The sequence below is a fragment of the Dendrobates tinctorius genome, unplaced genomic scaffold, assembly GCF_039654945.1.
Source record: "Dendrobates tinctorius isolate UK_male_01 unplaced genomic scaffold, ASM3965494v1 ptg000049l, whole genome shotgun sequence".
Lineage (NCBI taxonomy): Eukaryota > Metazoa > Chordata > Amphibia > Anura > Dendrobatidae > Dendrobates > Dendrobates tinctorius.
This window is the reverse complement of record NW_027361717.1, coordinates 17,223,001-17,246,197: the sequence shown is the minus strand read 5'-3', so window position 1 is coordinate 17,246,197 and position 23,197 is coordinate 17,223,001. Positions and strand designations below refer to the sequence as shown.

The following is a 23,197-nucleotide window of genomic DNA, read 5'->3' as shown; positions in this document are numbered from 1 at the left end:
GACATATACTGTTGGTGAAATGCACTAGTCCTGATTCCAGCAGACCCTTAGAAGGGCCGTATCATCCATGAGTCAATCTGAGAAGTTAGCTCAGGCGACGCTCAGTCTCTGAAGACAGGGGGCGGCAGAGCGGCGCCGTCCCCTGCAATCAGATAATGTGGTGCCGACGCCATGCTCCTGCAATGCTGTTTGCGGTGAGTCACTCATTGTGTTTGTGTGTTGTGTGACAGTGTGAAGCAGTAGCGTAGCTACCGGGGGGGGGCAGAGGGGGCGGTCGCCCCAGGCCCCGTGCTCTGAGGGGGCCCACCAGGGCTACGCTGCCGCCTGTAACTGTATCTGATTCTGTGGCAGAGCAGGGAGTATCGATTCTGCCACAGGACCTGTGATGAGGTCACAGGAGGGGAGGAGTCGAGGTCACATGATCAGGGGCCTCTCAGTGTATGCAGGACTCTGCCGTGCTGGATGAAGGGAAGTTTCTGTGTGAGGTCAGGAGGAGTTTACAGGGTGGATGTAGCAGAGCCGTGTGTGTACAGGTTGTACGTAGTGGAGCCGCGTGTGTACGGATTGTACAGAGCAGAGTCAGGTGTGTACCAGGTGTACGTAGTGGAGCCGCGTGTGTACCAGGAGTGGAGTCGCGTGTGTTCGAGGTGTACGGAGCGGAGCCGCGCATGTATGAGGTGTACGGAGCAGAGCCGCACGTGTATGAGGTGTTCGGAGCAGAGCCGCACATGTGCGAGGTGTACGGAGCGGAGCCGCGCGTGTGCAAGGTGTACGGAGCGGAGTCGCACGTGTACGAGGTGTACGGAGTGGAGCCGCACGTGTGCTAGGTGTACGGAGCGAAGCCGCACGTGTGCAAGGTGTATGGAGCGGAGCCGCATGTGTACGAGGTGTGCGGAGCGGAGCCGCATGTGTACAGGTTGCACGGAGTGGAGCTGTGTGTGTATGGGGCATACAAAACAGAGCCCTGTGTGTACGAAGTGTATGGAGCTGAGCCGTGTGTATGGAGCGGAGCAGAGCCATGTGTATACGGAGTGGAGTCGCGTGTGTATGGAGCGGAGCCGCGTGTGTGCGAAGTGTACAGAGCAAAGCCGCATGTGTACAAGGTTTACTGAGTGGAGCCATGTGTGTACAAGGTGTACAGAGCGTGGCCACGTGTGTAAAAGGTGTGCGGAGCAGAGCCACATGTGTACGAGGTGTACTGAGTGGAGCCGTTTGTGTGCGAGGTGTACAGAGCGGGCTCGTGTGTGTATGGAGCAGAGCAGCGTGTGTACGGAGTGGAGCCGTGTTTATATGGAGCGGAGCCGCATGTGTGCGAGGTGTATGGAGCAAAGCCGCATGTATGCAAGGCTTATGGAGCGGAGCCGTGTGTGTACAGGGCGTACAGAGCATGGCCACGTGTGTAAAAGGTGTACAGAGCAGAGACCCATGTGTAAGAGGTTTACGTAGTGGAGCCATGTGTGTACTGAGTGGAGCCACGTGTGTACGGAGCCGCGTGTGTGTAAGGGGTGTACGGAGCGGAGCTGTGTCTGTACAAGGAGTACAGAGCGTGGCCACGTCTGTAAAAGGTGTACAGAGCAGAGCCGCATGTGGACGAGATTTATGGAGTGGAGCCATGTGTGTGCAAGGAGTACAGACTGGAGCCCCATTTGTACGGAGCGGAGCCACGTGTGTACGGGGTGTACGGAGCGGAGCCACGTGTGTACGGCGTGTATGGAGCGGAGCCACGTGTGTAAGGGTTGTACGGAGTGGAGCTGTGTGTATGGGGCATACAAAATGGAGCAGTGTGTGTGCGGAGCAGAGCCGTGTGTGTACGGAGTGGAGCCACATGTGTATGGAGTGGAACCGCGTATGTACGAGGTGTATGGAGCAAAGCCGCATGTGTACAAGGTTTACGGAGTGGAGCCATGTGTGTACAAGGTATACAGAGCGTGACCACGTGTGTAAAGGTGTATGGAGCAGAGCCGCATGTGTACAAGGTTTACGGAGTGGAGCCATGTGTGTACTGAATGGAGCCGTGTGTGCGAGGTGTACAGAGCGGAGCCGTGTGTGCGAGGTGCACAGAGCGGAACCATGTGTGTATGAGGTGTGTGGAGCCATACGTGTACAAGGTGTATGGTGGGGAGCATCCATACCTCCCAGTGGGACAGTTCCGATTTTGAGAGTCTGCCCCGGCCGGAAGCTTACTTTTCCCGTGGACACAGGAGTACACGGCGGAGCCTCGAGGAGCACTTTAAAATTTGCACATGACGCTCCACCGGAAGTGACGTGCTAGAAGCTGACCAGAAATGAGGTAATTTCAGGAGGAGATTGTGACGGAACCATGGAGGCACTTCAGGGAATGCTTCAGATCCATCACTGTGTCCTCTGACAGCGCGGACAGCGGGATTGCCTTGGATTCGGGGATGCCGGCCATGTGAGCGGATCATGATATGTCCTGCATCGGGAGGCTCAGGTGGGCACTACGATGGGAGCCAGGCTGCTATAGTATCTTTATAGAATCTTTCTTTCTTTCTCTGTCTAATCTTTCTTTTTTTCTGTCTCTCTCTCTTTTCTTTCTTTCCTCTCTTTCTCTCTCTTCTTTCTTTCTCTCTGTTCTTTCTTTCTTTCCCCTCTTCCTTTATCTCTCTCTATGTTCTTTCTTTCCCCTCTTTCTTTCTCTCTAATCTTTCTTTCTTTTTCTCTCTGCTTTTTGTTTCTCTCTCTGTTCTTTCTCTCTCTGTTCTACCTTTCTCTCTCTGTTCTCTTTCTTTCACCTCATTCTTTCTCTCTCTTCTTTCTTTCCTCTCTTTCTCTCTCTCTGTTCTCTTTCTTTCCCATCATCCTTTCTCTTTCTCTGCTCTTTCTTTCCCCTATTTCTTTCTCTCTCTGTTCTTTCTTTCTTTCTTTCTTTCTTTCTTTCTGTTTTTTATTTATTTCCCCTCTCTTTCTCTCTCCCTCTCCATTCTTTCTTTCTCCTCTTTCTTTTTTTTTCTCTCTCTCTAGACTTTTTTTCTGCCCACTCTTTTTCTCACTGTTTTTTTCTTTCTTTTTTCTTTCTCTGTTCTTTCTTTCTTTCCCCTCTTTCTTTCTCACTCTCTGTTCTTTCTTTCCCCTCTTTCTCTCTGTTCTTTCTTTTGCTCTGTTCTTTCTTACTTTCTCTTTCTATACCCTCTTTCTTCCTGTAATCTTTCCTTCTCTCTCTAATCTCTTTCTCTCCCTGTTCTTTCTCTCTCTGTTCTTCCTTTCTTTCTCTCTGTTCTTTGTCTCTCTCTCTGTTCTTTCTTTCCCCTCTTTCTTTCTCTCTCTGTTCTTTCTTTCCCCTCTTACTTTCTCCCTCTCTGTTTTTCTTTCCCCTCTTTCTTTTTTTCTCTCTCTCTGTTCTTTTTCTGTCCCCTCTTTCTTTCTCTCTGTTATTTCTTTCCCCTTTCTTTCTTTCTCTCTCTGTTGTTTCTTTCTTTCTTTCCCCTCTTTCTTTCTTTCTCTCTATGTTCTTTCTTTCCCCTCTTTCTCTTTCTTTCTCTCTCTATGTTCTTTCTTTCCCCTCTTTCTTTCTTTTTCTTTCTCTCTCTGTTCTTTCTTTCCCCTCTTTCTTTCTCTCTCCCTCTGTTCTTTCTTTCCCATATTTCTTTTTTCTCTCTCTCTGTTCTTTTTTTCTGTCCCATCTTTCTTTCTCTCTCTCTCTCTGTCTGTTCTTTTTTTCTGTCCCCTCTTTCTTTCTCTCTGTTTCTTTCTTTCATTCTTTCTTCTTTCTTTCTCTCTCTGTTCTTTCTTTCCCCTCTTTCTTTCTCTCTCTCTCTTCTTTCTTTCTCTCTTTGTTTTCTTTTTTCTCTCGGCACTGGTCACATTGATCCTTTCATACTTTTTACTGTTGTATAATCATATTCCCTGAGCACCCCCATAAAGTGGGCCAGCCCCAGACAACAGGGTACAAAAAAATCACTATTACTATCAGTCCAAGTGGACAATTATATACGTAAAGTTAATGATGTTCCTGTGCCAAGCAGTGCGGAGGACCAGAATACACTGAGGAGACCAGAGCAGCGGGGTATGGTGAGAAGAATTATATGGGGCCTATTACACTGTATGAAGTAATATATGGTGCCCATTATACTGTATGAAGTAATATATGGGGCCCATTATACTGTATGAAGTAATATATGGGGCCCACTGTGCTGTATGGAGTAATAAATGGGGCCCATTAAGCTGTATGAAGTAATATATGGTGCCCATTATACTGTATGCAGCAATACATGGGGCCTAATATATTGTATGAAGTAATATATGGGGCCCATTATACTGTGTGGAGCATTATATGGGGTCCATAATACTGTATGGAGAATTATGTGGGGATAGAGGATGACTTTATGTTTGTTGTGGATCTGACCACTGGGAGCCCCATGATCCTGGGAAACGTAGCTTTGAAGAGCACCATGTAAATGGAGCTGTGGTCAATCATACGCACTGTGGTGCCATTCACATGTGGCTCTTCAAATAACTTCAAATAAAGAGAGTGATGAGGGGACGAAAAAGTATAGCAAAAATTCACTGATTGGGGCTGATGAGTGTTATAGATTGTGGGCTGGTTGGATTTGTGTGGTAGGGCTGCTTTTTTGTCCCAGTCCAGCTCTGTGCCAGGCCTACCATTGCCATTAATGACCCTTGTTCTGGATACTTCTGTGTTGCTCTTGTATGTGCGTGTCATGGAGCTGACATCCTTGTGTTTGGACACCTTTTTTTTCTATTTATCTTAATCAAAATGTCCACTATTGTACTCAGTTTTACAGGATAGATATGAAAATTTACTTTGTGTGTGTGTGGGGGGCGTCATTTTGCTGTTCACCTCAGGCAGCAGAGAGGCTAGGTTCACCCCTGCCCATGAGGTCATGGTCCATATACTTAAACACCAGGTAAAATGCACCTTTATTGTTCTTGAAGTCCATGGCATCTTCTTTGTCTGTGACTATCTCCTTCATGTTTATAATGCTCTGGTGTATGAGCTGCCGAAGAAGCTTAATTTCACGTATAGCTGTGACAGGGAATCCTTCTTTCTCATTGTCCAAATGTACTTTCTTTAAAGCCACCATTTCTCCGGTGTCTTTATCTCTGGCCTTGTACACCTGTCCATAGGTACCTTCCCCGATGATTCCAATAATATCAAATTTGTCCACACAACGTTTGCCCGAGTCTATTTCATCCTCATGGATTTCACCACAGCGAGGACCACAGATCTTGGGCCTCTTTATGTTCTTCACTTGCGTTTTCTTCTCCTTTGGGCTACAAGACATGTCTCCACATGCAGTATAGACAGGCGGCAGTGGCAAGTCAGACAGCAGGTGCCGAAGTTTTCTCTCCATTTCCTTCTTGACAGACTTTCCTGAGATACAGCTTCTGAAACTGTTGGCGTCATTGGAGAGGACTATGGGAAGAGGTAGTGCTGGTGGTGACCCAGAACTTTTAGCTTTCTCATTGCTTGTGGAGGCCGCTTTATGGACTTTGCCTTTATCTTTTTGACTAGAGGCAACCTCTCTACCGGAGTTTGCTTTGCCTGACTTTCCACTGGTCTTGGCTTCGTCAGCCTTTGGGTTACTTTCCACAGCTGACGTATGGTCTAATGCTTTGACTCTAACTTTGTCACTTTTTGCAGTAGGAGATGGTGCACTGTCCACTTTTGTTTTCTTTGGCTCCTTGGCATGGTTTGCCTGCTGGACATTACTGACAGCATCTGATTGCCCTTTGGTGGGAGAGGAAGTGCTGGAAGCTTTTGCCAAGGCCCTGGCAGCCTTGGCTTCTCTAGCTTTTTTGTTCTTGTTTAGTCCTGCAGCTAGACTGCTCTTCAGGGTGAGAGTACTTGGTGAAATGCTAGACTGCCTGCTTCTGGACCGGAAAACTCTATGACGGCTTCGAGAGCGAGACCGTCGAGCTTTGTAAGGATTTCTGCTCCAGGATCTTGCATTACACCTGCTGGCCGGGCTGTATGGGCTGCGGGAGCGGCGCCGGGCGGGGACGACGTGTCCATCCGGTCATAGTTGGGGGAGCGGCGGCCTGCTCAGTGCCCGCTGTAGCTGGGGCTGGGGGAACGGGTCGGGCTGATGGATTTCTTGCGGTGGTTCCCGGGAGGAGACTCCCTGTATGCCCGCTGCCCTCTGTAGGCCTTGGGCGGCTGCTTGCTGTGCGCCTCGGCCGACTCCTCCCACCTGGGCCTGTACGAGGCTGCGGGCCGCAGCGCCGGTCTCTTCGTCGTGTCCTCCTGAGGCCTCCAGGTCTGGGCGATAAGCAGCAGCTCAGGTAGTAACAAGCTTCATACTCCCAGTCTCCCTCTCCGGGGGTCGGGACATACTGTTGGTGGTATGTTGGCCCATTCCTCAATGCAGATCTCCACTAGAGCATTGATGTTTTGGGCCTGTCACTGGGCAACACAGATTTTCAAATCCCTCAAAAGGTTTTCTATGGGGCTGAGATGTGGAGACTGGCTAGGCCAGTCCAGGACCTTCATATGCTCCTTATGAAGCCACTTCTTCATTGCCCTGGTGGTGTGCTTGGGATCATTATCATGATGAAAAACCCATCTATGTTTTATCCAATGCCCTTGCTGATGGAAGGAAGTTTGCACTCAAAATCTCATGATACATGGCCTCATTCATTCTTTCATGTACATGGATCAGTCATCCTGGTCCCTTTGCAAAGAAACAGCCCCAAAGCATGATGTTTCCACCTCCATGATTCACAGTAGGTATGGTGTTCTTTGGATGCAACTCAGCATTCTGTCTCCTCCAAACACAATGAGTTTTGTTTCTACCAAACTGTTCTACTTTGGCTTCATCAGACCATATGAAATTCTCCCGATATTCTTATGGATGTTCCAAATGCTCTCTAGCAAACTTCAGATGAGCCCAGATATGTACTGGCTTAAGCAGGGGAACATGTCTGGCACTGCAGGATCTGAGTCCCTGGCAGCGTAGTGTGTTACTGATGGTAGCCTTGGTTATGGTGGTCCCATCTCTATGCAAGTCATTCACTAGGTCCCCCTATGTTGTTCAGGGAATTTTGCTCACCATTCTTGTGATCATTTTGACCCCATGAGGTGAGATCTTCCCTGGAGCCCAAGATTGAGGAAGATTATTAGTGGTCTTGTATGTCTTCTATTTTCTTATTATTGCTCCCACAGTTGATTTCATCACACTAAGCTGCTTGCCTATTGGAGATTAATTCTTTCCAGCCTGATGCAGGACTACAATTTTGTTTCTGGTGTCCTTCGACAGCTCTTTGGTCTTCACTATAGTGGAGTTTGGAGTGTGACTGTTTGAAGTTGTGCATCACAAAACAATCACTGACCTCAGGGAGACCAGTCAAAGAAAACACTGCAGCAGCCGGCAAAGGCGATCAATCAGTGAAATCCTAGGTGCAATGCTCCCTGAGAAATACGAATATACAAATAAAGTCTGTGGAGCCTCATTTAAGAGTCTCAAACACGGGACTAGCCAGATCTTCCTCCAGGGAAGGACCCTGCCAAGGGGTGGCTCCTTTCGGAAACCACCATTACCACCATATTAAGTGGCCCTTTAAGTCAATATCCAGCTCTTTACAAGTTTACAGATATGACAAGGGAAATACCAAGGCCAGGTATCCATCCACAGACAGCTGTTTCGGGGTGTTGCCCCTCATCAGTGTGGTGTAGGATTCTGGCTAGGTGGGAGCAATGCCTAGTAGACCAACATCATGAAACAATCACTGACCTCAGGGAGACAAGTCAAAGAAAACACTGCGGCAGCCGGCAAAGGCGTTCAATCAGTGAAATCCTAGGTGCAATGCTCCCTGGAAAATACGAATATGCAAATAAAGTCCGTGGAGCCTCATTTAAGAGTCTCAAACACGGGAATAGCCTGATCTTCCTCCAGGGAAGGACCCAGCCAAGGGGTGGCTCCTTTCGGAAACCACCATTACCACCATATTAAGTGGCCCTTTAAGTCAATATCCAGCTCTTTTTACTCTTAAATAAGGCTCCACAGACTTTATTTGCATGTTTGAAGTTGCCAATACTACAGGTAATAAGTGTAGGACAGAGGGAGTCTCTTAAAGAAGAAGTTACAGGCTTGTGAGAGCCAGAAATACTGCATGGCTTTAGGTGACCAAATACTTATTTTCCACCATAATTTGCAAAACAAATCTTGCAAAATTAGTCAAGGTGATTTTCTGGATATATTTTCTCATTTTGATTCTCATAGTTGTGGTCTACCTATCATGTCAATTACAGGCCTCTCTAATCCTTTTAAGTGGGCAAACTTGCACAATTGGTAGCTGACTAAATACTTTTTTCCCCACTGTAGCTGCAAAATGTATGTTTGGCACAGAGGCAACACTGCATATGATCAAAAGAACACTATGCCCACAGTAGGGCTTGGTGGAGGCAAAATTATGCTTTGGGACTGTTTTTTGACAGCTGTAGCTGAGGATTTAGGATGGAGGAAATTATAAACAGTTCCAACTATCAATCACTTTTGCAACAAAACCTTCAGGCCTTTTCTAAACAGCTGAAGATGAAGTGAAATTTCACTTTTCAGCACGACCCAAATTATTCCTCCTAATTAACAAAAGAATGGCTTTGCTAGAAGATCAAATTTTTGGAATGGCCTTACCACAGCCAAGATCTGAATGCTAGTGAAAATCTGTGGGCTATACTGAAGAGGGCAATATACAGAATATGCCCTCACAATCTGACAGATTTGGAGCACTACTTCAAGGAAAAATCGGCAAAAATGTATAATTCTATTGTGCCATGATGACAGACTCATTTCCAAAAGGAATGAATGCTGTCATAAATTCAAAGGATACTTCAACAAAGTATTAGTTAAAGGATATTTATGCAACTACATTGGTCATGAAATGACTGGCCCTGTGCGACATGACCCAGCAATCGGTCGGTCGCCAAGCAGCAAACAAACAAGAGAACACCGAGGACACAATTACAATGGTAGGCCCTGCAATAGGGAACAGGGAAAAGGACACCTCCTGCACTCTCCTGAGGCTGTGTCCTGGACTATCCTGATGTCCCTATATGGCTTTTTTCAAACCATCGCCGAGCAGGATACCTCAGCCCTCACTTGCCCTGCACCTATCCCTCAGTAGGGAATTGGCAAGTGCGGACACTGATCCCACTGCTGCACTAATACAACACCAAGGGAAGATATGACAGACAAGGTAAAACAAGCAACACTTAGCTTTCTGCTGTAAAGCACAGCAGTGTAGGCACCAGATCACTGTAATCACTGAAGTTCCACTGCACTCAGCCAGCTCCTGACTCCTGCTTGGTTGGTCTCCAAAGAGGAAGTGTATCACCAACAGTTAGCTGAAGCATCAGATGTCCTTTTAAAGCTATTTTGGAGTGGTCACCACCTGCATCTGAAAACTCACCTAGCAATGCAATTACACCAGCGTTTACCGGGGGGGGAAAACTGATGTTAAGCCCCGATGGCCTGAAAGAAAAAAAGTTTATATATGAGAATCCTAGATCACACAGACACAGATTCAAAAATGGATCGTGACATACCCCTCCTTCAATGAGGGGCCTCTGTACCCTCAACACTGCACCTCACCAGAAAACAACCTACAATGAGGTGCCTCGATCCACCAGAGTTCACCTCGGCAATCACCTGACTCACAGGTTTATGGCAAACGTGGACTGATGGAGGTGACATTGTATGCTCCGGAGGCGCCACAAATCTCAAGAGCGCCGACCTGGGGAATGAGTTGTGTACGGGCATTACTGGGGTAACTCCAACTTGTAAGTCCCCGGGCCAAAAATGGCCAACACCAGATACGACCCGATCATTGGAGAACTCCAGACCCCAGCAGCACACTTCCACCAGCTGTTTTCGGTGGACACCCATACATACTCATTCACATACAGGTCCAGACCTGAACATTTATTGCCTCACACACGTTTGCCACAAGATGGTGAACTCTTCACAGAACCGTCAACAGTGTCACTACACTCACACTCCCACAATTCTCAGAGAAAAACACCACCCTCCCCTGACCCCTCCTCCTAAAAGGACTCCGACTCTCAGGGTTGGCTAACGGTGAGGGCTGAGACTTGCCCCTACTCCCTAGCAGTACCTCTGCTGCCCCTCTGGAGAAGAAGGGGACGGTTGTAGAAAGACGGCAGAGACAGTAGCCCCCAGGCAGCAGCTTTCACACGACTGACCCCAGCTGATTACTTTCCTGGATCGCCAATATATCACCGGGTTGTGTCTTTTCAACCAAGGGAGGCCTAAAACGATGGGTGTTGGCATTCCACCCAAGACATAGTATGACATAGACTCTTCATGATGAGTCCCTATAATATGCAGATGTATATTATCCATGACTTGGGTCAACCTCCCCTGGCTAAGTGGGACAGCGTCAATGGCCTGGATGCTCAGGGGTTTGGTTAGCATCCTACACTGGTCCCACCTCTGCACTAATACAACACCAAGAGAAGATATAACAGACAAGGTAAAACAAACAACACTTAGCTTTCTGCTGTAAAGCACTGCACAACGGAGTAGGCACCAGATCACTGTAATCGCTGAAGTTCCACTGCACTCAGTCAGCTCCTGACTCCTACTTGGTTGGTCTCCAAAGAGGAAGTGTATCTCCAACAGTTAGCTGAAGCATCAGGTGACCTTTTAAAGGAATTTTGGAGTGGTCACCACCTGCATATGCAAACTCACCAAGCAATGCAGTTACACCAGTGGCCACCGGGGGGGGGGGACTGATGTTGACCCTCGATGGTCTGAAAGGAAAAAAGTTTGTATATGAGAATCCTAGATTTGACACAGATCCAAAAATGGATTGTGACAACATTATTCTAGTTCATTATTAGAGATGAGCCAACATGCTTGGTGATACTCGGATATCACTGGAGTATCTGGATGTTCGGATATGCTCGACACTCAGCGAGCATTAGCCCGTGCTGAAATTTGAAAGTCAAATTCATGCCCTGCATGTTTGGCATCTGTTACACAGTCAATAAGCATGCAATAATTAGCTGCGAGTCACTGTAATGCTGTGACCATCTTGGTAGTGGCATTACATTACTGTGATTGACTGGCCGTAGGACATCATCAGGGGATATAAAAGGACAGGCGCCACCAAGCTCAGCAGACTGACATCATTGCACAGCTCAGGGACAGTTCTCATTGGAGGAAGAGAGTGCTTTTCCAGGCCTGTTTGTGCACAGTTTAATGATTAGTGTTAGTTTAATGATTAATGGTTACTGTTGATACTGGTCTGATGCTGAAGCATCACACTAACAGTCCTTCCAAGGGCAAATCTTATGCTTTCCTGTTTGTATCATAAACAGTCTGCAATTAGCCTAAGGCTGTGTGTACACGCTGCGGTTTTTGCTGCGGTTCCGCTGTGGTTTTGGCCCTGTGGAACCGCAGCAGTTCCGCAGACATGGTACTTTACCATGTTAGCCTATGGGTTTTCAAAACCGCAGTGCTCACGCTGCGTTTTTTTCCTCGCGGTTTTGCTGCGGTTTTTTTTCTGCAGCATGTCAATTGTGCGGTTTCCGCAGCGGTTTCACACCTTTAACATAGTAGAGGTGTGAAACCGCAGGGCAAAACCGCAGGCCAAAACGCAGCAAAACCGCAGGTCACTTTACCTGCGGTTTTACCTGCGTTTCCACGCGGAAAAAACCGCAGCGGAATCCGCAACGTGTGCACATAGCCTAAGAAGGGACTGTTGCAGCAATATTAAGAGTGTCTGAATAAAGTTTCTAGGCTGGGCATAGGGCTTTGCTGTCCATTGCTAAATACTGTATATTGCTGCGTGCAGTTACCCACATTCTTTTTTTTGGGTGAGAAAAAAATGCCTATATTGTCATCCATAGAGTATTACATGCTTTGTGGTACATTTCAAGTGTATATAACACTGCCAAAAAGCATTCAAACATTTTTCTGATTTAATTACTCATCCATGGAGTACTTCGTGCTTTGTGGTACATTTCAGAGGTATATAAGACTACAAAAAAGGGTTAAATTTTTTTTCTGGTTGAAATTTGTCATCCTTACACTTTTAAGTGGTTCGTGCTACATTACGGTTATATTAAACTAAAAAAAATGCTTACTGATGCAGGAGACCAATTTTTCTTCTTATTAAAAATAAACTTGGTTTTAAGAGACCTAGCAATTGCAAAATGTGTTAGGCATGCGGTAGGGACAGGGAAGTGGAAGTGCTGATGATGGTGCACGCAGACACTGAGGATGTGACTATGGAACCTATGTGTCATGGATGTGCATGTATCTGGAGAGCAAGAAACATGCCCATCCTTGACATATAGGCTCCTGTCCCACTTTGCAGGGAGCCACAGTACACCACTTCTCATGCAAGAGCAAAGAGAACAGGTCGTCGGTTGGATAGCAGATAATGCGTCCATCATGCTTGGCAGCACCACCCAGTTTTCCACATGATCCAGTCACAGCAGCCAAAAATCTGGACCTTTTCCTCCTTCATCCCATCATTGAGTCCCAGCAGACTAGTAATCCCAGACTAGCACTCTCAGAGAAACTCTTTAAAATGTTATTTCTTGATTGTGGCCTCTCAACCTGTATGTTCCAAGAGGGACAGAAGGACATGCAGTTTAGTGATGCACAAAACTTAGACCAGCCACAGCCATAGAAGACGATGGTGGGGAATGGATAATTTTATCTAAGGAGGAAAATGATAATGAGACACAGTTGCTGATAAGTCAGGTTGTTATTAAGTCACCAAGTCAGGAAGACAAGGGTGCGGTGGTGGAAGACTAGATGGTGGATGGCGAAATCAACAACCCAACCTGGGCATCTGGCATGTACAGCAAGGTCAGCAGCGTTAAGGGAAAGGGATCAACATCACTGAAAAAGGCAGGAAGAGGCAGTGTGGTGACCATAAGGAGAAGGTGGTCTGCTGTTCCACATAGCACCAACACTTGTGAATTTTTCTGTCAACGAGTGAGGTGTTCCCCAGTCTTTGACTTTTTTAAAGAGAGTTTAGAGACAAACAAAAAATATGGTCTTTTGCAAACTGTGCCATGTCAAGATCAGCAGAGGCCTGACCACTAAATGCCTAACCACCACCTGCATAATCAGGCACATGTCATCTAAGCACCCGACTTGGTGGGACGAATGCCTTGGTCCATTATTAGTGCCAGCAGGTGACACCACTGTCTCTTTCCCTGTGCTAGATGTTTCCCAATCCTGTGTCCATGACACTGGCGCAGATGCTTCCCGCCCTGCATCTGTCCTTGCAAATTCTGATGCCCCATCATCAGGCATTTCCAAATCCTTGTCCCAGCGTAGTGTTCAGCTGTTTCCAGCCATCCACCATAGGCCTAATCACTAAAAGGGCACATTTCCAGGCTGTTTGAATTGGAAATGTTGCAGCTCTGGTTTGTTCACATGGAGGACTTGCCGACTCATGGCAGCAACCATCCCTCGGTACTAGGGCCCTAACCACCATATTTACTCATGTGACGTCCCAGCCTTGTACCAGCACATGTCCAGGAACATCACTCATTCCCATACCAACGCAGTTACTTTGATTGTCCACTTAACGACCTACACGTGAACAAGATCGGCACACTTGGTGAATATTGTGAAGGATGGCAGGGCACATGTGCTCTTGACGCTGATGATAGCTGGTTATACTTTTATCAGGGTTTCCTCCACCTCCTACACCAGTTCCTGCACCCCCTCCTGCTCCTCCTCTTCATACATGTCTGATCTGTTATCTCAGAGCACATTTTCCACATCAGCCGGAAGCTGGAAGCTCTGCAGCACTGCCTCAGGGAAGCAGCAACAGGTTCTGCTGAAGCTAATTTGTAAAGGAGACAAACTACACACAGCATCAGAATTACTTAAAAGATTAACAGACCAGACAGATATGTGGCTTTTTGCCACAAAACCTCCAACCAGGCATGGTCTTGTGTGATAATGGGCGTAACCTTAGTCAGCTGTGAATCTTGACAAGCTCACATACATATCATGCTTGGCCATGCCACAAAACCTCCAACCAGGCATGGTCTTGTGTGATAATGGGCGTAACCTGAGTCAGCTGTGAATCTTGACAAGCTCACATACATATCATGCTTGGCCTGCATGCTCAACTTGATAGTTCGTGGTCAAATTGGTAGTTCAGTGGTTTATGAAAACATACCCAGATTTGTCAGAGCTTCTGGTCAAGGTACACCACATCAGGGTTTATTTATGGAAGTCGGATACGGCTGCCACCACTGTGGCATTGCTTCAGCAGCGCACACAATTGCCAGTTCACCGACTGGTGTGCAATGTGCCAGGTGCTGGAACTCCACACTTCACATGCACATTCTGGCAAAGCTTTGTGAGCAACAAAGAACAGTTGTTCAGTAACAGCTCCAACATGCTTGTTGGTATTCGGGTCAGCTTCTGTAATTAACAACTGAAGAGAAGACATGGATTTCTGACCTTTTGTGGTTCTCCAAGACTTTGAGGACTCCATAAGTATGGTGAGCAGCAAAGACGCCCTAATCAGCACAACATTCCCGTTTCTATGCCTACTTAAAACGCTGCTGCTAAAAATTAAATATGAAGCCTTGCATGCGAACCAGGTGGAGAAAAAGGCATACATGTGACAGAGAGATACTATTTAGCCCAGCCCCATCTCATCTGCTCAGCACAGATTGGACAACAATGAGGAGGTGGAGGCTGAGGAAAAGGAGGAGGATGAGGATTTGTTGGCTAACACAACAGAGGCTAATACCTATACAATCTTCGTCCTGTTTCTTCTCCATGGTTAGGCTGAGGAGAGGAATATGGAGGAAGAAGAGTCCTCATCATGGTGGAGATGGAGATGTGCTGGCTGTAGGAAACTTGACATATATGGCCAACTTTATGTACTCCTGTCTTTCCCATGACCCTCACATTATATTTATCTTGACCAAAAAAAGAGTGCTGGTTGTTCACACTGCTAGACCCTCTCTGCTAGGAGAACCTTGCATTTCTCCTTACTGAAGCACAGAGGCCTTCTAAAATGGTGCTATACCAGAAAGCCATTGTGGAAAATATGTTGAAGAAATTCCTATTGGATAATGCTAGTGGAAGGGGCAAGCTTCCTTGCCCAACCAAAGAATAGAGGCAAGGGAGACACACAGCAGAGGCAGGGGTACAATGTCAAAGATCTGGGTCAATTTCATGATACCATTTCAGCGTCCAGGGCCTGATGATTGGAAATTTTTGACAATGAGGGAAACATTTTTATAAATGGTCAAGCAATGCCTAGCCGACCAAACCAGTGTACTCCCTAACTCCCCTGCGGCTGTATTATTGGGTCTCAAAGCTGGACACCTGGCATGAGCTATCCCTCTATGTCTTGGAGGTGTTGTACTGCCCTACTGCTAGTGTCTTATCTGAGTGAGTTTTTAGTGCCACTGGAGGGGTCATAACAGACAGATGCCTATGCATGTCAGCAGAAAGTGCTGACAGGCTCACTCTCATAAAAATGAACAAAGCTTAGATTAACCCTACTTTAAAACATCACTAAATGAGAACAGCTTATAAGGTGTTTTCAATCTTCAATATTTGACTGAGACCCGCCAGTTGATGTCTTGAAGGGTTTATGGATGACTGAATGACCCTCCTTATATTTTTTTCCTGGCTGTGCATTTTCTGCAAAGCTTTTATGGATCTAGGAGTACATCAACTACATGTTCAAAATATTTTAATGAGGCCTCAAGTTGTTGCCTTCAAGGGTTTACGAATGACTGAATTACCTTTTTTATCAACTTTTCATGGCTTTGTGCAGGGCCCTTATGAGTGTAGAAGTGCCACAACTACACTTTCTTAATTTTTTATGAGGCACTCCAATTGGTGCCTTAAAGGGTGTATAGATGACTTTGCTTTTAATTTTTGGCAGACTTTCACTGTGTGCAGAGCATTTATGAGTGCAGAAGTACTACAACTACACTTTGTTCACAATATTTGAATGAGGTACTACAGTTGGTGCCTTCAAGGGTGTATGGATGACCATGCTTGTAACTTTTGGCAGGTTTAGCTTTTATGAGTTCAGGAGTACCACTACATGAAAATTGAACAGAATATGTATGAGGCCCTCCTTTATCTCTAATATAGGATTTATCTGAGTCGCTCTTCTATAATATTTTGGCAGTTGCTTCTTTTATAAATTATACTGACATTTCCAATATTTTAATAAAAATTAAAATTTTGGTTAATTTAAATTTTTTTAATGCTTTTTAAATTTTCCCTTATATAGAAGTCAATATATAGTAAAAAGTGTTTCTTGACTTTTTTCCTGTACATTCCAATTTTTCAGCAATTTTGAATGTTTTATTGTCAGTCTTTAACCCCTTTCTGACATCGGACGTAATATTCCGTCCATGTGCCTGATTGCCGCCATGTGTGAGCTGATTCCCACAGACCGCTCTCAGCACTTTAACTCCTGAAATGCTGTGATCGAACACGATTGCAGCATTAAAGTAGCAGGCAGAGGGCTGATAGCCCCTATGTTTTTGGATTGGAGATCCCATGGAGTGATATGGGATCCCGATCGTTACCATGGTGACCCAATGTCAGCATGACGACATCCAGGTCACTAGAGCTACTTGCTGATCATGCGCAGTGCATGATCAGCAAGTCTCTCTGTCAGTGCAGCACTGACAGTTTCTATAGTATGGGGAGGTGGCTGCATCTCCATGCTATAGAAGCGATCAGCCTGTGAAAAATGATTGTCCAATATTGGGACAAAGTAAAAAAGTTAGGAAAAAGTAAAGCAAAATTTTGTAAATAATTGTAAAAATATTTAAAAAAAATAATAAAAAAAATATATATTCTATGTCTAAATAAATATTTGAATGAAAAAAATATATTAACTATAAAAGTACACATATTTGGTATTGCCGCATCCATAATAACCTGACCTATATAGCTGTCCCACTAGTTAACCCCTTTAATGAACACCAAAAGAAAGGCAAAAAACAATGCTTTGTCATGATACCGCCAACCAAAAAGTGGAATGATATAAAAAGTGAAAGAACGGATATAAATAAACGAGGTACCACTGAAAATGTCATCTTGTCCCGCAAAAAACAGGCCACCATACAGCATCATCAGCGAAAAAATAAAAAAGTTATAGCTCTCAGAATAAAGAGTTGCAAAAATAATCATTTTTTTAAAATAGTTTTTATTGTATAAAAGCGCCAAAACGTAAAAAAACTATATAAATGAGGTATCTCTGTATTCGTACTGACACGAAAAATAAAACTGCCTTATCAAAGTCGAAAAGCCTGACTGCGCAAGCGCCGGTTAACTAAGGCCCGGAAGTATTTTGCTGTGTTCCGGGGCCTAGTTAACCGGCGCATGCCCAGTAAGGTTTTTCGGCTTTTCCCGCAGTTGGGCAAAGCATACTATGCATGCGCGAGCCAAGAAAGCTTAGCGCACGCGCAAAAAATGGCAGACACCTACTCCTATTCATGAAAAAACTGCGGACGTTGGCCAAGGATGGGGAGGCGGCAAAGATCGGAAACACCGCCCATCGGACCGGACCAACCTTATTTAAATAGCCCGCCAAAAGTAGGTGACAGATTCCCTTTAAATGTTCATTTTTATAACCATTCCAAAAATTCCTGTGAAGCACCTGAAGGGTTAATAAACTTCTTGAATGTGGTTTTCAGCACCTTCAGGGGTGCAGTTTTTAGAATGGTGTCACTTTTGGGTATTTTCTATCATATAGACCCCTCAAAGTGATTTCAAATGTGATGTGGTCCCTAAAAAAACGGTGTTGTAAAAATGAGAAAACGCTGATTAACTTTTAACCCTTATAACTTCCTAACAAAAAAAAAATGTTTCCAAAATTGTGCTGATGCAAGATAGACATATGGGAAATGTTATTTATTTACTATTTTGTGCGATATGAAACTCAGATTTAATGGCACAAAAATTAAAAGTTTGGAAATTGCAAAATTTTCACATTTTTTTCCAAATTTCTATTTTTTTTTACAAATAAACGCAAGTCAGATCAAATAAATTTTACCACTATCATGAAGTGCAATATATCACAAGAAAATAATCTCAGAATCATTGGGATTCTTTCAACAGAATTGTAAAAATTGGCTTGGCCATTAACGTGCAAATTACCCTCCAGGGTAAAGGGGTTAAAGTGGAGTATAAGTGTGGCACCATTGTTCTTAGAAGATATCTGGGAGTCAGATGTGCTTCCAGAGGTCTTCCCCATGATGTTCTCCTTCCAGTCAGCACTTTTTCCATTCATTTCAACATTTTCACTGCCCCCCCAAACCTTCATGTAGGGTCTGCCGAAAAAATGCTCAAATTTCCAGTTGACTCCCATAATACTTCTTACTTGAAATGAGTATCTGCACATTATGAATTGCTCGGTTTGAGTACCGAGCATCAGCTCATTTTAGTACTCACTTATCTCTATTTGTTATTTATCTTTTTTCACCTGAAAAAATTCCAATTATTCTTTCAATTGAATTGTACAGATTATGGGATTAAGAGTGGAAAAAGTTCTGAAATGATTTTTCTCCGTGTGATTTGGTTTATATGGTAAACACCTGTATAAACATCTCCCAAACACATTTGATAAAATAAAGATAAAGTGACTCTCCGCTTGAAATACAAATCTGTTATGTCAATTATTAAAATATTGCAAACATTATCAAATAGGTCTGGTGTTCTTACATTGATAATTGATATTAGAATGACCTTATGAGTTTTGAAACTTGAAACTCAACCTTCATCCATCTAGATTGATAGCCAGCTCCTTAATGCCCCTCTTCCCTGCTAAGATCTCACATGACTCATTATAAGCTGCAGAGATCAGTCAGGATGAGCAGGTAAATCATGGATAGCATTGGACTCATGAGCTCTCTCAATCAATAGCTACTATTCTGGTAAACGCTTGTTTTAATATCAAAACTTATACTGCCATTCTGGCAAGCATTTTCCAAGCAAATAGACCAGTCTAAACAGGTGTAATAGATCTATATAATAATGTATGAAGCTTGTACTGTGAAATCTAGTGATAGATAGATAGATAGATAGATAGATAGACATAAGTTTCATTATATGTTCTGTAACATTACATCAAACGTTTCCATAATATCTATAGAAAAATGTAGCATTTTGCTATTTAGGTCAAGTTTGGGTTGTGATGTATGGTGCCTTCGGTGCTTAAATCCATGGGTATTGGCCACCTGCTTGTGAAGACTCTGCTCAACAATGAATATATTCTATTATTAGAAGGTGACAGTAACCTGATGGTAAATCATATTCCATGAAGAGCAGAAAATATGCAATCTTCACATATCATCATGCTGTAAATGGTGGCTCTGCCAGAGTTGACTTCATCATATGGCTCTTGGTCTTCATGACATGAATAATTGCTTCTTCTGGTTCCTTGGCCTCACTGTCTCATCCTTTCCATCCAAGCAATGAATGTTTGTGCCTAATGTACTGCTGAGGCAGAACTCTTTGCTCCAAAGGACTGGATCTCATTTGTCACAGAGATAGATTTTCCTGAAAGCTGTTAGCTGGGGCACTTCTTTCTCGTTGCTCATCTTTCGCTTACTGTGATTAATTAGAGATACTTCCGACATTCTCCCTTTGTTCCTGTACATATGTGTTAACGAAAACATGAATCCAAGCAAAATTATGTGGCTTGAGCATATAAATGAGTACATATCCATCTTCACCGTGCGCTTCATTAATGACTGTCTGTATACTGATAAGAATGCAACCAATCATCCATGGCTTCCACTGATAATTTATACATTGATTTATATTCCCCTTTCAACTAACATTCTCCTCACTGCCAAAAATGCTCTAGAGATTTTGGCCAGTTACAGAGGCTGACATGTTGTTTTTAAAATATTAGTGTAAGGTTCCAATGTAATAGAAGTTGCAATGTAACACCAGTAAGATCCATAAATCTATGAGTGGAAGCAAATGCACAATACAGGAGTTGGTGACATGTTATTAGGACTAAAACCCTTTTTTATTAATACTGTTCAGTACAATCATTAACCTCACAATTGGCTGAGCTCTCTACCTATATGTTTCGCCATTGGAGCGCCCGCCAGGGCAGGGGGGGAACTCGGTCCATGGCCGCTTCTTAAAGGGGCAGTGTCATAGCGGCGGTGATGCGGTACGTCATCCTGGGCGTCCAATAAAAGGGATACATTTACAAGGGAATGGAAAAATAAAGAGTTTGTGTAATAGGTTTCATGACGCCACCTATGGTATCTGGTCAGAAGGGACCAGCGCTGCAGTGCAGATCCCCTGGGACTGATGATGATGCAGCATAGTTGGTTAAGATCCCAACAGGCATAGCTGAGTCTCAGGGCAGGTGAAAGATGTTGAAGAATATAGATGGTGATGTAGTGTGGAGCAAGGATGTAACAGTGCTGAGAAGGTGATGCAGGAGGAATTCAAAGGACACAACAGAGTGAAGTTTCTTTTACCTTTTACTGGGCTTTGTAGGCACAGTCCAGGATTCAGATTACAGATGGTACAGGAGTTGATCAGCCTGGAAGCAATTTGGGAATTTCTCTATGCAGATGGCTTGTGAGGTCTCCTTTCTAGTGCTATTCTGAAGTACTTGCAGTTCTGAACTCCACACAAGTTCCTCTTTCTGTCTGTTACTTAGAACACCACTCGCTTGACAGGTAGCTGTAGCCTTCTTGATGAACTGCCCTTAATGGCGTCTCTGGTTCACACGTTGCTACTGTGTCGTCGAGTCTCAGTTGGGAACAGAACATTTACCGTCTCTGTTCCTCTGGTTTCTGCTGTGGGACCGTTAGTATCCGCACAGCCTCGGACTCCGGCGTCCGGCCAATGCGCTTCAGCTTAGGGGTAAGCTCTGCTCTATTTCCAGTCCCCAGCCCATCTCCACAAGTCCACACTCTTTCCTGTCTACACTCTAACTAACCTAACTTCCTATTCCTGACCACAGAGAGCAGCTCCTCAGCTGTTAGTTTCAAAGCTCCCTCTGCTGGTCTGGAGTAAGAACTGTGTTGTGTGCTGGAACTACCTGATAAAGAGATCCTTTCACTGCTCCCAGGCATGACATCACTCCCCCTGGAGGGAAGCAAGGCCACTGTGGCAACCATACTCCTGGGGGCACCAAATTCCCCCCTAGTGCAACTCAGTACTCCCGGACTGAGGAAACATAAACAAACATATAAACAAATGAACAATATAGCTATTACAAGATTTAAAAAATGAAAAATTACAAAAACCATAGCTCAAAAATAGTCAGTGTGATGAGTAGTCCATGTGTCATTGTCGATGGTCCACTCATGAGCAAATTGGTAATTATATACAATTATTGTCCAGGCTACCCATAGTCCTGTGGCCCAATTGTCCATCAACATAAAATAAGATTGCTCAAAAGTTCTTACAGAGACTTTGTAGGCACATATTCTTGAAAGTTACGTATTTACATTTCATATTTACATTTACCATTTACATAGCTTATTTATATATGGAACCTCATGGGTGGTATACCTTGAGCACTACGGGTAGACTTATGTAGCACAAGCATTGGTGGTGACCTTAGAGGATTCTCTGTGCTAACTACCACTGGCGTAGTGCGCTCTTTACTGGCTATGCTACGGGTGACTCTATGTAGCACAGGGATACCTGATTTCTTAGGACCACTTCTACTCACTGTGGGCACGGCAGATTCACCAATGGCAGGATGAGGATTCTCTTGCTCTACTGCTGGTATGGCATCCGCTGCCTGTACTTGTAGATTTTCAGGGTGGTCTTGAGTCATATCTTCTTCTTGCATTACCAGTTGGGGAAATGTCATAACGGGCACAACTATGGCCTGATTCACTCTTGCCTAATTTGCAGGGAATTCACTGAGCACAGTGCAGACTTTTTCTTTTTCTTCTATGGGCTGAAGGTTGTTTTGCTCTCCCATCCTTTCCTTTAGTTGGTCAGGGCACAGCTTCACATGATCCCTCGACTGCTGCTGAGGTTTCTCCCCCATCCTTACTTATAAGGTATACCTTGGTATTATCAAAACTTGAAGGTAGTATGGTGCAGGGTTAAGCCTCCCATTGGTCATTTAGTTTGTGCATTCTCCTCTTTCTCTTTAGGACCTATTCTCCTGGCAACAAGGGAACTGCAGGTGCATGCTGATTGTAGTTCTTTTCCTGCTTCTGTCTTGCCTGAGCTAGACTCTTCTCTATGCACTCTTGCATTTTACGGTACTGTTGCTGCAGCTCTGTATCCCAGTCAGCATCTGGTGATGTCACCTAAGGTGTCAGGACTCCCATATCCAAATCAGTTGGTAATTTGCCAGATCTTGCTCTCATCAAGTAGGCTGGAGTACAGTTGGTGGAGCTTACAGGAATGTGACTGTAGAGATCTACTAAATCCAGCAACTTCTCTGCCACAGATTTCTTTCTTCCAAGGGCAAGGTTTTCAATTGGTCAATTACCACTTGGTTCATCTTCTCACACATGCCATTGGTCTGTGGATGATACAGCGTTGTCCTCATCTTCTTGCAGCCGTGCAAGTTACAGAACTCCTAGAACACTTCTGCCCCAAAGGCTGGGCCTTGATCTGTAAGCTCTCACTCAGGGTAACTGTGTGGGCAACAAAAGTGTTGTTGGAATGCTTTAGCTGCTGTCTTGGCTGTTTGATCCTTGACAGGCACAAATAACAGGAAACTTGAGTAGTGGTCAACGATGGTGAGGGCACAGACATAGCCTGAACGGCTTGGGACCAACTTCACATGATCTAGGGCTACCAACTCAAGTGGCTGTTTGGTTATTATTGGCTGTAATGGAGCTTACTGGCTGTTACGGTCCTTCCTGCACAGGTTGCATGCTCCACACTCTCTGCATCAATTTTCAATGGCCTTCCTCATACCAGCCCAGTAAAATCTCTCTCGGAGTAGGGTCTCCAACTTTTCCATCTGAAGTGTCCTGCTCCATCATGGTATGCTTTCAAGACCATTGATTCATCTCACTTTGGGACTACCACCTGCCAGATCAGCTCATGCGTTCGGGCATTGACAATCCTCTCACACAGCTTTCCTTCATAGATGAACAGCCTGCCCCTTTCCTTCCACAACTGTTGAGTCTTTTCAGGAGCATCTGGACCGGGCGTGAGTCAGCTTGTGTCAGTAGCTCCTTTAACAAGCAGACAGCTGGATCACTATCCTGAGTATCTGC

At 44.8% G+C, this 23,197-nt stretch overlaps 1 pseudogene; it reads right to left on the bottom strand.

The window, feature by feature from the left end:
* Nucleotides 1–4,820: 4,820 nt before the first annotated feature.
* LOC141091199 (cyclin-dependent kinase 13-like) overlaps nucleotides 4,821–23,197 on the bottom strand; it is a 28,703-nt pseudogene continuing 10,326 nt past the window's right edge.